Here is a 17,017-nt window from a genome sequence, read left to right on the forward strand (position 1 = left end):
TCATAAGGGAATAGTAAAATTTAATTTATATAAATGCATATATTTTTATTATTTGCAATAAGAGATTCTAAATTTTTGTAAAATAAAACTTTTTATATTGTTTTAAATATTCATTAAAAAAATTATTTAAAAATATATATTGACGCAACAACACGAACTAAAACCATTTCCATGATAATTTTGTAACAATACAAATTACTATTTTTTAGTGGAAACATAGAAAACAAAACTAAAAACTTTTATATAGAGTGAGAGGATATTTAACTCGATTTTATTTATCTGTGGGATGATTTAGCTGGTATTTAGTTTTTTATATGGATCTTTTTTTTAAAATAACCATTATTTCCAACTTTAATCCCTAAATAATCAATTTTTCGAAAAAAAGAAACCAAAATAACCACTATTTTCAATTGATGCGCCAGTTGAACTGACGCATCCAGTTAACCTAGAGAGGAGGCGCCATTAACCTTGGCACATGCATGCAAAACCAACGCATGTAGGCACCACATGCATTGGCGCATGCATGTGTGCATGTGTGTATGTGCCATATGCATTGGCACATGCTTTTTTTGCTTCTTCTATAAATATCACCCTCTCATCTCCCATATTATTTCATACAACTTCTTACCCTCTACCATTTTCCTTCAATTTTTCCAATCACCTTCAATTTTGTTTTCTTTAATCATGTCTGAATACATTCACAAGAGAGATGTCGATTTAATCTTTCCAGCAGTCGCACATCCGATAAAGATTCGACTTTGGAATATAGATTCGTTTGAACGTCTTAATCGGACGTTGAACCGTTGGTTAGATGGAGAAATTGCAGATGGTGAAAGGATTAGAAGAATTCAATGGTTTGAGTCCACGTTCAACCAAAATGGAGAAGTGCGTGAATGGGTGGATATTAAGACTGACAGAGACGTTCACAGGAGGATGCATAATATGTTCAAAATTGTTTTGATGGTTGTAATCGCTTAGTTATAGTAATGGTATTTTAATTGTTGTAGTTGTTTGTGTTGTTGTTTATGTGTTGCTTGTGTGTTGAATGTGTTGTATTTGTTTCTGATGGTATTTCCTCACAAAGTTATCATATGAAATAAATTTTGTTTTTAATAGAATGCAAATGAGGTACATGTAAAATTATCTTGTTGTGTTTGTTCCAACACTAGGATAGTTAGTACGATTGTAACCTGTCTAATGACATGAACTACATAATCGAACCATTTTGTTCGTCGTATCCATTTCGGTTCGAATACAGGTGCTGCTTGGGCGGCCCTTTTTCTTTCTTCGAATAACTTCATTGTGCCAAAGAATGTCCCATTGATATTCAGGCTAGTAATCCTCTTTTGCAACAACTGAAAAACTAATTTTGTAAATATTGGATAGGCTTATGACTTTGTAAATGTCAGATAGTAAGTAGGATGGATCCCTTCGAACCTTTGAACATGCCGCAATGACATGGGAGCAAGGCATACGAAAGGGTTGGAACTTTTCGCAGTCGCACCAACCTCTATCTAGTTCCACTCTGTATTGTCCCATCAGCATGCCTTCATTGTGATCCATGGACTCAGCAACACTGTACCAACCTTTAGTACGGTCAAACACTGTGACCATATGTGTGTTAGCTTTGACAGCTTCGTGTCTAATGAATTTCATTGAAGCATCACTGAACAACTGCCCAGATTGCAACACTGAACTCCATTTGGAACGTCTGATCTTAAACATCGCCCCTAGCCTGAAATATGTTGCCTGCACTAAAGCGGTTATAGGTAGGTTTCAGATGCCTTTGAAGACAGAGTTCATTGATTCCATAAGATTTGTTGTCATGTGGCCCTAGTGTTGACCGTTGTCGTATGCCCTAGTCCACTTCTCTAATGGAATACTGTCGATCCACCATACTGCATATGCGTTTGACAATCTGGTGCATTTGCGGTAGTGTTTGAAAGAAGGTCATGTTAATGCATAACCTGCATTGACAACCTTCTTCCGCAATGTTTTGTCTTTCATCTCCCGCATAAATCTTTGAGCGATATGTCTAATGCAGAAGACATGCGTCGACGGAGGATCCTGCCAGTCATTATCAATGTTTTTGTATGTACTGATCACTAATCTGCAAAGACAAGACAATGCAATGCAAAGAATCCATGGAGAAACAAGACAATGCAAAGCATGCCCCTGCAAAGAATCTATGCCCTAAGAATCTCTGCCCTAACACTACAAGCATGCGCCTGCAAAGAATATGCCTCCGCCCTAATAATCCAAGGCAGGCGCCCTTTCCAATGGCGCATAAAGCAAAGCATGCACTCTAGCCTTAGGCGCCTCTTCCTTGCATGCATAAAAAGGCATGCATGTGCCATTAGCCTTGGCGCATGCGAACATGCATGTCTTACATAGAGCATGCGCCCTACCCTTAGGCGCCTACACTATCTCACATGCATGCGCCCTATCCCATGATTCACATTTTGCATATCTATTCACATGCTGCAAAACTATCTCATCTATAAATAGGGCAGCAACTTACAAGACTCAACATCTGCAACACTAACAATCAACCTCTGCAACACTCCACCTTTACCACATTCAACCTCTACAACACTCAACATCTGTAACATTATGTCTCTATTGACTATGGGTGATGAACATCGAGGAACAATCGACAATATCTCGACATTTGTATGTTATTACTTCTTCTTAATTATTTTGTATTTACTTCATATTTATTTCTTATTTATGTTTTTATTGTATATTACTTCTTCTTATTTTATTTCTTACATATGTTTTATTAGGACCCAAAACGATTTCGATACCGTGTACATGAATATGTACCCCCACGATCCTTTGATAGAACCATATATTCGAGGATGCGGTTTTGGTAATCTCCTCAACATAGTCTCGTACTCGGTTGACTACAAATTTATTCTTGCTTTGTTGGAGAGATGGAGACCCGAGACCCACACATTTCACCTTCCTTTCAGTGAGTGTACCGTCACACTTGAGGACGTCTACATGTTGTTGGATCTATGTATCAATGGTAAGGCCGTAAATGGTAGTGTTTTGCAGTGAATTGTTGGGTGCCCCTTTGTGTGACGACCAAGCTACGGGAGATACTTCTGGTCAAGTTAGGGGTCAAGGTATTAACTTAAAATATCTCAAACAATATTATGCGAGTATAACATTGACCGAAGAATCTAGCGAGTATGAAAAAATAATTAAAACTTGGTGTTATATTATGACTCTATTCGGTAATTTTTTATTTCCCGAAAGTACAGGTAATACGGTAAATATTATGTATTTACTGTTGTTACGAAAGATAAATAAGGTAAACACATATAGTTGGGGTTCAACTATTTTGGCCCATCTATATAGTCCGTTGTGTAAAAATGTAAAAAAAAATACTCGTACGTTTCATTCATGCGCATATTTGCTACAAGTATGAGGTTGATCAAGAATGTTGTCACTCGCTCCGGTAAACGAGAAGTCATTCATATTCCCTTTTGCAACAAAGTAAGTTTAAAACTTTACCATCTAACTATTAGACTTTATATTACAACTAACTCTAACTAATATTTTTTGAAATGTTTTTGATTTAGGTGGTCAGTTAGAGGGATAAACTACAACAGGTGTCTGAAACACGTTTAGTAGTCTATCGCAATCTATTGGACCACATTGGACTAGACAATGTAATACTCAAACACAACTATATTTTGATTAAAAAATAATTATCAAATTATTTATCATCTAATCAGGTCATATTCTTGAACAGTTTATCTAGAGGCCATATCTAGGTTTTGATCATCAGGTTAACCATGATGATGATGTAGTTTGGGCAGCAAAAACACCAATTATCTGGTTCACTGCCGTGGAGATGCACTAGAGTGACCGGGTAAAATTGCAGTTCGGCATGCAACAACAAATTCTAGAACCTCCGACATGTTTGGGAGATTGACATCAACAAAGATTTGATGCCCAATGGGATTATTTTGACTTGAGGGACTTTGCAAAAGAGATGTGTCATCATTGGAGGAATCGACAACAACACATTTTAAATGAACCAGTCATCCAAGGTGCTAGACCAACTCAACAATATATGGTATGGTTTAGGTCGGTTACAACGCCACAATTTGTGTCTGAGCCAAGGTATTTGATTGATCCACGCCAACTAGCTTCGTCATCATACGCCCAATAGCAAGTCCCCGTCCAAGAACAATGTCAAACCATCCAAACCCAACGACCAACCTCACACTATCACCCTGCAACATACACCCAACAACCAAACACCCAACCTCGCAGCCCATTCATGCCAGACACCCAACCTCAAAACCAAGAATCAAACTCTACCCACCAACAATCATACGCAGTCACCACAACAGTCTATAGCCCAGATGATTCATACAATTCATACCATCGTAGCCCCCCATCAATGACCACCCAAACATCCCATCATCATAACACCCAACCATTGTTTGACTATAGTACATCCCAGGAACCATTGATTCGTTTCCAAACCAATTCAATGTCCCAATTCGGGCAATCATACCGTCCACAATTCACCCAACGACCCAACTACGACAACATGGGCACCAAACTCAATTACGGAAGCGTCGTTGGCGGTAATCCCCCCGGCTATTGGGGAGAAATAATGACACATCTATCAAATACAGCTGGACCTTCCACCGGACCTTCACACCAGCCACCATTGGATCATGTCAACACTTAAAGACCCCAAACACCTCAGGAAAATCATGGAAGACCTCGAAGACAGACTAACGCACCTAGATGTGGAACAGGGGGGTGTTTCAATCGGGTGGGTCATTGCATTTCTTGTTAATTCTGTGTAATTTTTTATTATAATATAAATATAATTTTTATTTTCAATATTTTTTTTATTTGTAAAATTAACATTTAAATTAAAAAAATAAATAAATTAAAGGTGCAGGCGCCACATGCATTGACGCATACACTATGTAGTGTATGCATGTGGCACCAAGGCATGCATGCCCATGTGGCGCCTACATGCATTGATTTTGCATGCATGCACCAAGGCTAATGGTGCCTTCTCTATAGGTTAATTGGATGACACATCAATTGAAAATAATGATTATTTTGATAATTTTTTCGAAAAAATAATTATTTAGAGGTTAAAGTTGAAAATAATTGTTATTTTAAAAAAAATCTCTTATATGACTTTAGTTTGTTTGGATTGAGCAAAAAGTTATGATTTTAAAATAACATTGTTTTTCTCAAATCTATATAAGTAACTTATTATATTGTCAAATTTTGTTATCATCTGATGTATTCTCCTTGATCATATTTATAAAAAAAATTGTTTTTAGATTTATTTAATAATTAATATATCTATTCCATATTTTATTTAAATATATTAGTTATTTGATTTATTTAAAAAATAACTTTTTTTTATATAATAAAATCAGATATGGAGTATTATATAATATTTTGATTTTGGGACCAGAATCTGAATGGATAAAATTTGGTCAGGTCAGTGACCACTTAGTGTCTATTAGGTGGTGGGTTAGTGGGTGATTGGCTGTTTTGGTTAGGTCGAATGAGTATGACAATCCAAATCTTCATCATATAGTACTAAATTCTATCTTATCTACAAGACTACAATATATATTAAATTTTAATGTGTCTTTTAAGTTTTAACACAAATTGATAAATGATAATGATATTTTCTGCAATTTTTATTTATTTATCAGGTAATTGAGAACATTACTACTTTATTAATAGTAATAGTAATATAAGAATGAATTATTTTGTTTGGTGCTTATGGCCGGTGGTAAGATATTAAGGTGACAATTACAGCCATGTCACATTGTGACCATTCTCCCCAACTTGTGTGCTCTTAGGTGTAACACATTTAAATTGGGAATAACATAAAGATATGTTTGGTTTTATAGGAAAATTGAAGAATAAAGAAATAAGGAAAAGTATATGGGAAAAAAAAAGTAAATGATTAAATTCATTATTGTCGTTTTCAGATAAGTCTCTAACTTTATTAATATTTAAATTTATTATTTGTTTATTTTAAATGTTTTTCTAACTACACTATTTACCAACATAATTTTTTAAAATATAATTCAAAATATTAAGACTATTGTATCCAACGAAACATTTAAAGTATATTGATCATTAATAAAGTAAATGCATAAATATACCATATATATATATATATATATATATATATATATATATATATATATATATATATATATATATATATATATATATATATATATATATATATATATATATATATATATATATATATATATATATATATATCACATAACATCCAAAATATTAAAACCAACCATAAGTTAAAGGCATGATATGTCATTTACATAAAAAAAAACATTCAAAAGAGAAAACATGCCATTAACATATAGTAATATAATAACAACTAAAATAAAACATAACAAAATGTCATTTAGAGATGCTTTTAAGGTCGATTTAGAGCTAGATGACGCAAATATGGTGTTGCCATAAATTTGAAAGGTAAATGTATTTAGGCATCATTAATAGTGATAAATATAAATAATTTGAATGATAGAAATGAAAATATTGGTGAAGAAGAATAGAAATATGGAAAATAGCGGAGAATATTGACGAAAAAGTATACGGTAGTAAGAAGAATGAAGTATCTTAAAAAAAAAAATAGTTAGTTGGTGAGACATGTGACATTTAACTTGGAAGATTAGTATTGTTAATCGGTTAAATCACATAGACTAGTATAGGAGTCTTAAGTGAGAAATATTTGACACAATTAGTGATTAAATTGAAATATTAATAGAGTCTAAGTACGTCTTTGAGCCGACATGAAAATGATTTGTTTTAAATAAAATTTGGTTCAACTCAACTCATGTTTGCAACAAATTTCTTTTTCATCTCAACCTTAGTTCGATAGTTCGTGAATAATTTAATTCAACTCGAAAACTCAAACTCAGTTCAGTTCGATAACTCCAACTCAATCTAATTTGATAGTTCGAATCAAATGAACCAAAAGATAAATATATTATTAAAAAAACCAAAATTTTATTTAAAAAAGAAAAATTCTCAAATCTCATGGATGCGTTTCAGTATTACACTATACATATGAGGTAAAGAGAGTGTGAGAGAATATACTTTTTAATGGGGGGAGACTTAAATTAATGAGAGTTTGTTGAGTATGAGATTGTTAAGTGTTGAGTTTAGTTAAATAGTCAAATTTGAGCAATAATATAAAAATTGAACAATTTTATTTAACTCTATTGTATTCATGAGAATTATAGACAAGCTTTTTAATTTTTATATAAATACATATCAATTTCGGTTCCACAAGATAAGAGTGGCGCCGACTATGAGAAATGACTTCTAATTCCCACGAAATTTCACAAGTAGATCATCTACGATCCAACGTTAGGTCTCTACCAGAATTGAGAGAAAAAGACAATCAACTAACACATCACGATAAGGATATTTCTTATAAATTCTGATTTTATTTTACCGTATTCAATTGTCATCGTTGAGATCAACTACGCTATGAAATTTTGCGGTGGTCAGTCATAGAAGCACCTCCTCCAAATGGAAATTGATACTAAACCGCGAGATGAGGATCGAGTTGCACTAAGATGTTTTAGGAGCAAGAAGATTTGTGGAGCTAGCGGAAATATGCCCGAGCACATCACACACTCGAAGATACAACAGATTCACCATCGAACTTTATTTATTCCCGAAGGAAAGGGAAAACATCAATAAAATCTGGGGAAAGAGAAAACGGGTAAGGAAGTCGGTTTATGCAAGAGGGAGGTATTAACATCTCTTACATCCTTTGTACTCAATGTGAACCGTTTTGATTGTTCTATGCTCGAATGACTGTTACTATCTAAAGATTACTTGCGAAAGAATAAAGGAAAAAGAATGGAATAAATAGAGTGCTCGGTGAGGATTGTGGCTCTCATGCCTACGTATCCTTATAGTGCAATAAGGAATTCAAAGCTCTGTAGTTCATAGAACTAAAGGTGGGAGATGAAAAAAAGAGTGATAAATGTATGGTTTGAACTAAAGGATACTTTTGTTTGAACCCATAGGGTAGGTATATCTGTAAGATAAGTAAGGAGATGTTTGTTTAAACAATAAGAGGATTAATAAGACAAACAAAACGACTCATGGTTCAGAGGCAGACCCTTGTTAATTTCCCAAAAGGTATATATGATACTCAAAGAAAAAGTGTGTTTGGTTCAAATAGAACAATATATCAATATGGATGAATGGTTGGAAATATTGAATGAAGGATCATGAAGGATATGAATGGTGCCCTAAGGTAGAAGAAGAAATAATAATAAATATCCTCGCAGAGGATTTGAATCCTCGTGCCTATGTATTCTCAGCGTGCAATGAGAAAGTGAGAGCTCGGTAGTTCATGGAACTAAGACAAACATAGAGAGGAATATTTGATAGATTTGGTGTTTGTGGTGTTTGTGGTGTTTGAACCAGATGACAATGTGAACTGGAATTGATTTAAGTGAAGAAATATTAAGTAAAGTAACATAGAACCGACTGAGTGGTGTTTGAACCAGATGATAGTGTTTGAATCAAAGGAAGAGTTTGAAGTATAAGGCAATTTCATTATTGTGGTGTTTAAATCAGGTAACGACTGGATTTGTAGTGTTTGAACCAAGGGAACCATGACTGCAGTGTTTAAACCAAAGGTCGTGATGAATATGGTGTTTAAATTGGGTTATGTTGTCTAAACCAAAAGGTAAATGATATTGTGGTGTTTAAACTGGATGGTGGTGTTTGAACTTGATTATGATGTATAAATCAAAACAATGGTGTTTAAACTTGAAGAGTGGTGTTTAAATCGAAAGGTCGGTGTCTAAATCGGAAAAAAAAAGGGTTTATACCAATGCAATGGTGCTTAACCAAAGCAAGGGTATTGGTGTTTAAACCAGGAAGGTTGTTCAAATTTAATCAAGGCAATGATGTTTAAACCAGCAAAGGTAGTTGAATATGGTTTCTAAACTGAGGGAATGAAATGGTGTTTAAACCTGAGAGGTGACCGGAGATAGGGTGTAATCTTGAAGTAATGGTGTTTAAACCCGAAAAAGGTAATTGAAGATAGTGTGTTTAAACTGAAGGCAATGTAATAGAAAATTGTGTTTGAATCAACAAAGAGAATTGAATATAATGTTTGTACTGAAAGGGATGGTAATTAAATCAAAGAGTGATTGAGGATGATGTTTAAACTGGGATGGGACACACAAGATTGGAGAAACAAATTTGCTTGAATAACATTGAATAACTGAGGTGCTTGCATGAAGAAGACTTGTAAATTACTGGATTCGAGTCCCACTAAAGTCTATGAATAGAGGTGAATACGATGAGCAACTGAGTCATTCGTCCCGTACCAAAATATATTCATAATGAGGATAGGAATACTCCACTCTCACCTCTTATCTATTGCTTAAGGCTCATGTCGTGTGATCCTCATCATTATTCACAAATGTTGATAGGAGATTCTGATTATTGACCTTGGTGATTCAATGTTGCTTGTTATGGATAGAGACTTGACAATCATTTGATTCAAGTTGTGCTAAAGTCTATGAATAGAGGTGAATACGATGAGCAATTGGGTCATTCGTCCCGTACCCAAAGATATTTAGAACGAGTTAAGGAATGCTCCACCTTCACTCCATCTTTGTTGCTTAAGGCTCATGGTAGACAACTTGAGTCATGATTGACGAGTGTTGATACCTTTGTTGTGCTTGAACGACAGTCCACTTTGTCTGCAATGTGAATGCCTTGTACTGACTTTGAAGTCTTGAACTTGAATTTGGATCTTGAGGTCTTGAAGATGCAACAAAGTCGCCATCAAACTTTATTTGTTCCCGAAGGAAAGGGAAAAAATCAATAAAACCTGGGGAAAGAGAAAAAGGGTAAGGAAGTCGATTTATGCAAGGGGAATGTATTAACATCCCTTACATCCTTTGTACTCAACGGGAACCATTTTGATTGTTATATGCTTGAATGAGTGTTACTATCTAAAGATTACTTGCAAAAGAATAAAGGAAAAAGAATGGAATAGATAGAGTGCTCGTTGAGGATTAGGGCTCTCCTGCCTATGTATCCTTATAATGCAATAAGGAATTTAGAGCTCCATAGTTCATAGAACTAAAGATGTGAGATGAAAAAAGAGTGATAAAGGTATGGTTTGAACCAAAGGATAATGTTGTTTGAACCCATAGGGTAGGTATATCTTAACCAATGAGAAAAGTGGCATAAACCCAAAAACAAAGGTATTGCCTATATAAGGCTGCAAGATAAGTAAGGAGATGTTTGTCTAAGCAACAAGAGGATTAATAAGACAAACAAAACGGCTCATAGTTCAGAGGCAGACACTGGTTATTTTCCCAAAAGATATATATGGTACTCAAAGAAAGAGTGTGTTTGGTTCAAATAGAACAATATATCACTAAGGATAAATGGTTGGAAATATTGAATGAAATATCATGAAAGATATGAATGGTGCCCTAATTTAGGAGAAGGAATAATAATAAATATGCTCTCGAAGGATTTGAATCCTCATGTCTATGTATTCTCACCGTGCAATGAGAAAGTCAGAGCTCCATAGTTCATGGAACTAAGACGGACAAAGAGAAGAAGAGTTGATAGATTTGGTATTTGTGGTGTTTTAACCAAATGATAAGGTGAACTGGAATTGATTTAACTGAAGAAATGTGAAGTAAAGTAACATAGAAATGACTGAGGGATAAAGTGATGTTTGAACCAGATGATGGTGTTTGAATCAAAGGAAGAGTTTGAAGTATAAGGAAATTTCATTGTTGTGGTGTTTAAACCGGGTAATGACTGAATTTGTAGTGTTTGAACCAAATGAACCATGACTGCAGTGTTAAACCAAAGGTCGTGATGAATGTGGTGTTTGAACCGAAGGATTGATGTTTGAACTGGGTTATGATGTCTAAACCAAAAGGTAAATGATATTGTGGCGTTTAAACTAGATGGTGGTGTTTGAACCTGATTATGATGTTTAAATCAAAATAACAATGTTTAAACTTGAAGAGTGATGTTTAAATCAAAAGGTCGATGTCTAAATCAGAAAAAAAGGGGTTTATACCAATGCAATGGTAATGGTGCTCAACAAAAGAAATAGTATTGGTGTTTAAACCAGGAAGGTTGTTCAAATTTAATCAAGGCAATGGTGTTTAAACCAGCAAAGGTAGTTGAATATGGTTTCTAAACTGAGAGGATGAAATGGTGTTCAAACCTGAGAGGTAACCGGAGATGGGGTGTAATCTGGAAGTAATGGTGTTTAAACCCGAAAAAGGTAATTGTAGATAATGTGTTTAAACTGAAGGCAATGTAATAGAAAATGGTGTTTGAATCAACAAAGAGAATTGAATACAATGTTTATACTGAAATGGATGGTAATTAAACCAATGGGTGATTGAGGATGATGTTTAAACTGGGATGGGACACACAATATTGGAGAAACAAAGTTGCTTGAATAACATTGAATAACTGAGATGCTTGCATGAAGAAGACTTGTAAATTACTGAATTTGAGTCCCACTAAGTCTATGAATAGAGGTGAATACGATGAGCAACTGGATCATTCGTCTCGTACCCAAAGATATTCAAAATTAGGATATGAATGTTCCACTCTCACCCCTTCTCTATTGCTTAAGGCTTGTTTCATGTGATCCTCGTCATTATTGACAAATGTTGATAGGACATTCTGATTGTTGACCTTGGTGATGCAATGTTGCTTGTTATGGATAGAGACTTGACAATCATTTGATTCAAGTTATTCTAAAGTCTATGAATAAAGGCGAATACGATGAGCAATTGGTTCATTCGTCTCGTACCCGAAGATATTCATAACGAGTTAAGGAATGTTCCACCCTGACTCCATCTCTTTTGCTTAAGGCTCATGGCACACAACTTGAGTCATGATTGATGAGTATTGATACCTTTGTTGTTCTTGAACGATAGCCCGTTCTGTCTGCAATGTGAATGCCTTGTCTTAACTTTGAAGTCTTGAACTTGAATTTGAATCTTAAGGTCTTGAGCTCTTGAAGTCCAATACAACTTGAACACAGGGGATTGAAACAGTTGAAATAGATACACAGCCTAATAAATGATTAGTCAATTGAAACAATTGCCTCTTTACAAACCCTAAGCTAAGGGAGCATGCAAAATTAGGAGTTCCTAAACCCTAGGGGCAAAACTGTCAATATGCACAAATTTTGATTAATGAAAGTAGCAAACAAGATAATTTAGAATTAATTAAAACTAATTAATTAATTAAAATTGATACATGAATAAATGATGAAAAATTAAGGTAAGTTTAATTAACTTTATCCTAAAATTTCTAATGATTACAATTAACCGATTAACCATAATTAATCACAATCGCAATTAGTCACAATCACAATTAGTCCCAATTAATCTATTAATCACATGAATTTCTAATGATTATAATTAATAAATTAATCATAATTAATCAATAAACACAAAAAAAAAGAAACAGAAACTAATTAAAATCGATTAAGCTAATCAAATTAATTGGAATTAAATTAAATGGGCATGAAGAAGGGGGTGCAGGCCCATGGCAGAGGGTATTCAAGAGAAACAATCTCGTTTGGGCCTTAGGCCCTAACTGAATCCAAAGCGAAACAAACAAGGGAACGCGTTCACAAGCTGAAAACGGGAAAGAAGGAAAATCGCTTATGTAGAAAAGCGAGAGCATTAATAAATTTTTCGTCTTCGGCATCATCATCGCGTCTTCGGCATCATCATTGCGTCTCACTGCATTTTGCTATGCGTTTGTGATGATCTGCGTTTTGCTATGCGTTTGGGATGTTATGCGTTTGATGCGTGAACTGGATAATGAGTGAAGCTGATCATTTATAGAACTGGAAATTCTGTTACGAAATTCAAATGAAACTCGCCTCAAATTTAACAGTTAGTTACAAATGTAATTTAGTTAATGTTAGTTAGTTATTCAATTGGTGAAATTCAAAATGAAACGAAATGCATTTATCTTGAATTTGGTTTAATGTCATTTGCGTTTAAACTTACCGTGGGAATGGAAAGTGACTTGCTATTAATGAAATTTGGAAAATTGTTAATTTGTTGAATGGTTTCAAATTGTATACTTGGTTAATGAGTTTTTGATTAAAAATGAAATTGGCCATGAACTTGAAGTTAATTGGCCTTTGAATTTGTTGTGAAGTGCAGGAATTGTTTGCTTGACATGGTTTGAAGCTTGGAACTGGCTTGGAGATTGTTTTTGGGAATGGCTTGTAGATGTTGGGAATTGTGCTTGAAGATTTGGGATGGATGGAACGTGGAGTTTTTTTTTTGTAATTTTGTGTAATGTACATATAAACTATGGAATTGTTGTAATTGAAACAATATGAATGAGATTTGCAAATTGATGTTGGAAATATGATTGAAAATGTATGTTATAATTTGAATGTAAAAATGTAAAATTGCATGTGAATTGAAATGTTGGTTGAATTTGAAATGAAATGTGAATTGAAATTTGAATTGATTGTTTATATTTGGTTTTAAAATATGTGAAATGCTTGTTTGAAATATGAATACGACATTGTTGATCAAAATAGCATGTTATGGATTAAATGGAAAAATCTGAATGAAATGAGGTGTAAAAATGAAACGAGGATTAAAAATGGAATGAGGATTAAAAATGGTTAAACTGTTCAAAAATGGTCTGGTTGGTTTGTGACCTAGTCCATGACCTGGACCATTTGGTGGTCTGACCAAGAAATGGACCTGGTCATGGACTTGATTTCTTAGTCCAAAAGGTGGTCTGATCAAAAAATGAACTTGATTTCTTGGTACAAATGGTGGTCTGACCAAGAAATGGACCTGGTCATGAACCTGATTTCTTTGTTCAAATGGGGGTCTGGCCAGAAAATGGACGAAGAAACGGACCAAATCCCTTAGGAATGGAAAAACCAATAAAACAAGGATTGTAAAGATGAAACATGGAAGAACGAATAAGCTTGCATTATATAATATTACAAAGAGAACTAGTTAGAATTTGCGACATTGATTACAATGCATAAGCTTGCATTATATACTATTACAAAGAAAATCGTCGGTCACGATTAAACCCTATAAATCAGACTTGTATCCCACTACTTTGACTTTCATGTTCCAACTTTCCTCCATGTGTCTTCAAGGATGTAACTGCTGAAAACGCACAAAAATGTGACGATAAATGGCAATAATCGTCTCTGCACACATTACTTGCCTCTGTCGAAGGTGGAGACTTAAAAATGTCGACTTCGACTTCATATGGAAAGGTTGTCATGCGATCTTTCAAGATCCTAAACATGTTTGGAAGAAAGCCTGATCTTATTCTTGTGGATCTATTCTTGAGACTCCTTCAAACCATTCTTGTCCTCGATTCCACTTACATCTTAGTCGAACCAATGAATCAATACAATCGATATGTCAAAACTTTTGCTTTAAACTTTTAAACACTTAAAAGTGCCAACGTAACTTAACCATCAACTTATTGATTTTTTAGTTAGCTAAAACTCTAAAAAAAAAAACATGCACATTACTAATTATTTTAAATTATCATTCTTTCTAAGATATTTTTAGAACCTTTGATATTAAAACACTTAAATGACTAACATTCCTTTAAAGTAAAATATATTAGAGTAGTATATATTAAAAATCAATCAAATAAGTAAAAAAAATATTTCATTGTCAATTTTATCTTCTTCTTTCAGTTTAAAATTTACAGTAAAATAGTTCTAGTTAAAAAAATAGAATAGTTATAATATATTTTTTAGTTTAAAAGAAAGAGAAGAGAAATAAGTGTCTTTTTTTAATTTTGAAATGTCAAAATTATCATTAGTTTTAAAAATTAATATAAATTTTATTTAAATATAATTTAGTTATTATTTTAATTATTAATTAATTAAATTATTTTTTCTTTTACAAATTTCAAAAAAAAAATTTCATTAAATATTCATGTTTATATATATATATATATATATATATATATATATATATATATATATATATATATATATATATATATATATATATATATATATATATATATATATATATATATATATATATATATATATATATATATATATATATATATATATATATATATATATATATATATATATATATATATATATATATATATATATATATATATATATATATATATATATATATATATATATATATATATATATATATATATATATATATATATATATATATATATCTATATATATATATATATATATATATATATATATATATATATATATATATATATATATATATATATATATCATCCGACATAGAGTTAAAAGAAAAGACAAAAAAAAAAAGAAAAAAAGAGCGATTTCAAATTAAGCTGTTGTTTTCTTCCCTCGTCTCTTACGAAATGAACACTTTCTCTTGTACCCTCTAGTCGATCTCTCTTTTGTTTTTGTTTCCTCATGTTCCAATCACATCCATAGGGATGAGATTTGTTTGCCGACATAAATATATCATCTAGTGGCTAGACTAATTTGTAAGTTTTCATCAATGACTTTTCTAGAGATGCAACCATGTTAATATGTGCAAATGACTTGAATCTCTACATTTATTTAGTGAGAAACTTTGAAAGTTCTTTTATTGATGTAATATAAACTTAACTTTGAAAGTCTTATATCATGAGCTAACTTGTTTTCTCAAGTAACTAGTACCTTAAAAAATCATTTGAGAAGTAATAGATGAGATTAGAATTAAACAAAATTTAACAAAAGTTTTGTGAAGTTCAATCTACTTTCATCTCTAATCACAATCTTAACTTTATTTTATGAAGAAAAATATAAGGTTTTTGAAGTTATAATTTTTTTCAAAAGAAAATTAATTAAGTTTTACGTGAACCAATCATCTGAGAACATTCTTACACTATATTTATTAATTTTTACGGGTCTTTTACAATATTTTACACATTTTGAAAAAATTAAACTATTTTAAAAATAATTTTTTTGATTTTTTACCTACAAAAATAAATTAGATTTAAAAACAATTTTGGTTCTCTATTTTGATAAAAAAAAAACTTCTTACTCCTCCCATTTTTAAAACCAAGTTTTGGATTTTTTGTGATATTTAAAAATTTTGGTCATGTTTTTTTTTATGATGTATCATCATCGTTAATAATGTGACAATTGTAAATCTATGTGGTTGCATTTATAGTGTACGAAAATGATTTTAGTGATGACAATATTATGATGTGAAACTTTCATCAGTCAAGTTAAGATCAAGATGATCAAGATGTCTTGTTTGTGAGATCAAGTTGCCAAAATCAATCATTCTCAGGATAATACTTAAAGTTAAGTGGTATTCGGTGGAATTCTTGATAATCTATAGTCAAACAATCTCTAATAATGATGTCGATCAAGAAGTCTTATGAGGCCTCATAAGTTAGAAGAAGTCAAGTCCCAAATGAAGTGCTCAATCTATGATAAATATAGTAAGTGATCTTGAAACTTCAAAGACTGTCAAAGAGAGGAAATGTGAAAGTTCTCCTGGTATGTATTTGAGTAATCAGAGTATTATAAAGATATTAAAGTAATTCACAAAATTATTAAGATAATGCACACACTCACCTAAAAGTGTTTAAATCCCTATAAATTTGCTAAAACACCTTAAAACATATCGAGGAACCATCAAGGTACTCGTGAGATTGATCCAGGATGTTCTTAAACTTATAAAAAACTTGTATACATTGCCTAATCGACTAGGACCCTTAATCAATCGATTATAGTAAGGCACAAAGCTTCTTAATCAATTAAAAACACTCCTAATCAATTAAGACACCAACTTTTAGAGGCTTTCCTTTTTGAGAATTAACATTGCCATAACTTTTTATGTGTTATTGTGCTAGGATATTATTGTAATTTACCCAAGAGAAATTTATCTATTGTGAGAATATGTTGTTT

General features: G+C 32.5%; 1 long non-coding RNA gene across 1 annotated transcript; it reads left to right on the top strand.

Annotated features, from left to right (window-relative positions):
* The first annotated feature begins 12,732 nt into the window (after window positions 1-12,732).
* Window positions 12,733-13,470, top strand: LOC127119842 (uncharacterized). The gene is made up of 2 exons (XR_007802925.1): window positions 12,733-12,996; window positions 13,260-13,470. It is a non-coding gene; the product is annotated as an uncharacterized LOC127119842 (long non-coding RNA).
* Window positions 13,471-17,017: the final 3,547 nt, after the last annotated feature.

Source organism: Lathyrus oleraceus, chromosome 2, assembly GCF_024323335.1.
Source record: "Lathyrus oleraceus cultivar Zhongwan6 chromosome 2, CAAS_Psat_ZW6_1.0, whole genome shotgun sequence".
NCBI lineage: Eukaryota > Viridiplantae > Streptophyta > Magnoliopsida > Fabales > Fabaceae > Lathyrus > Lathyrus oleraceus.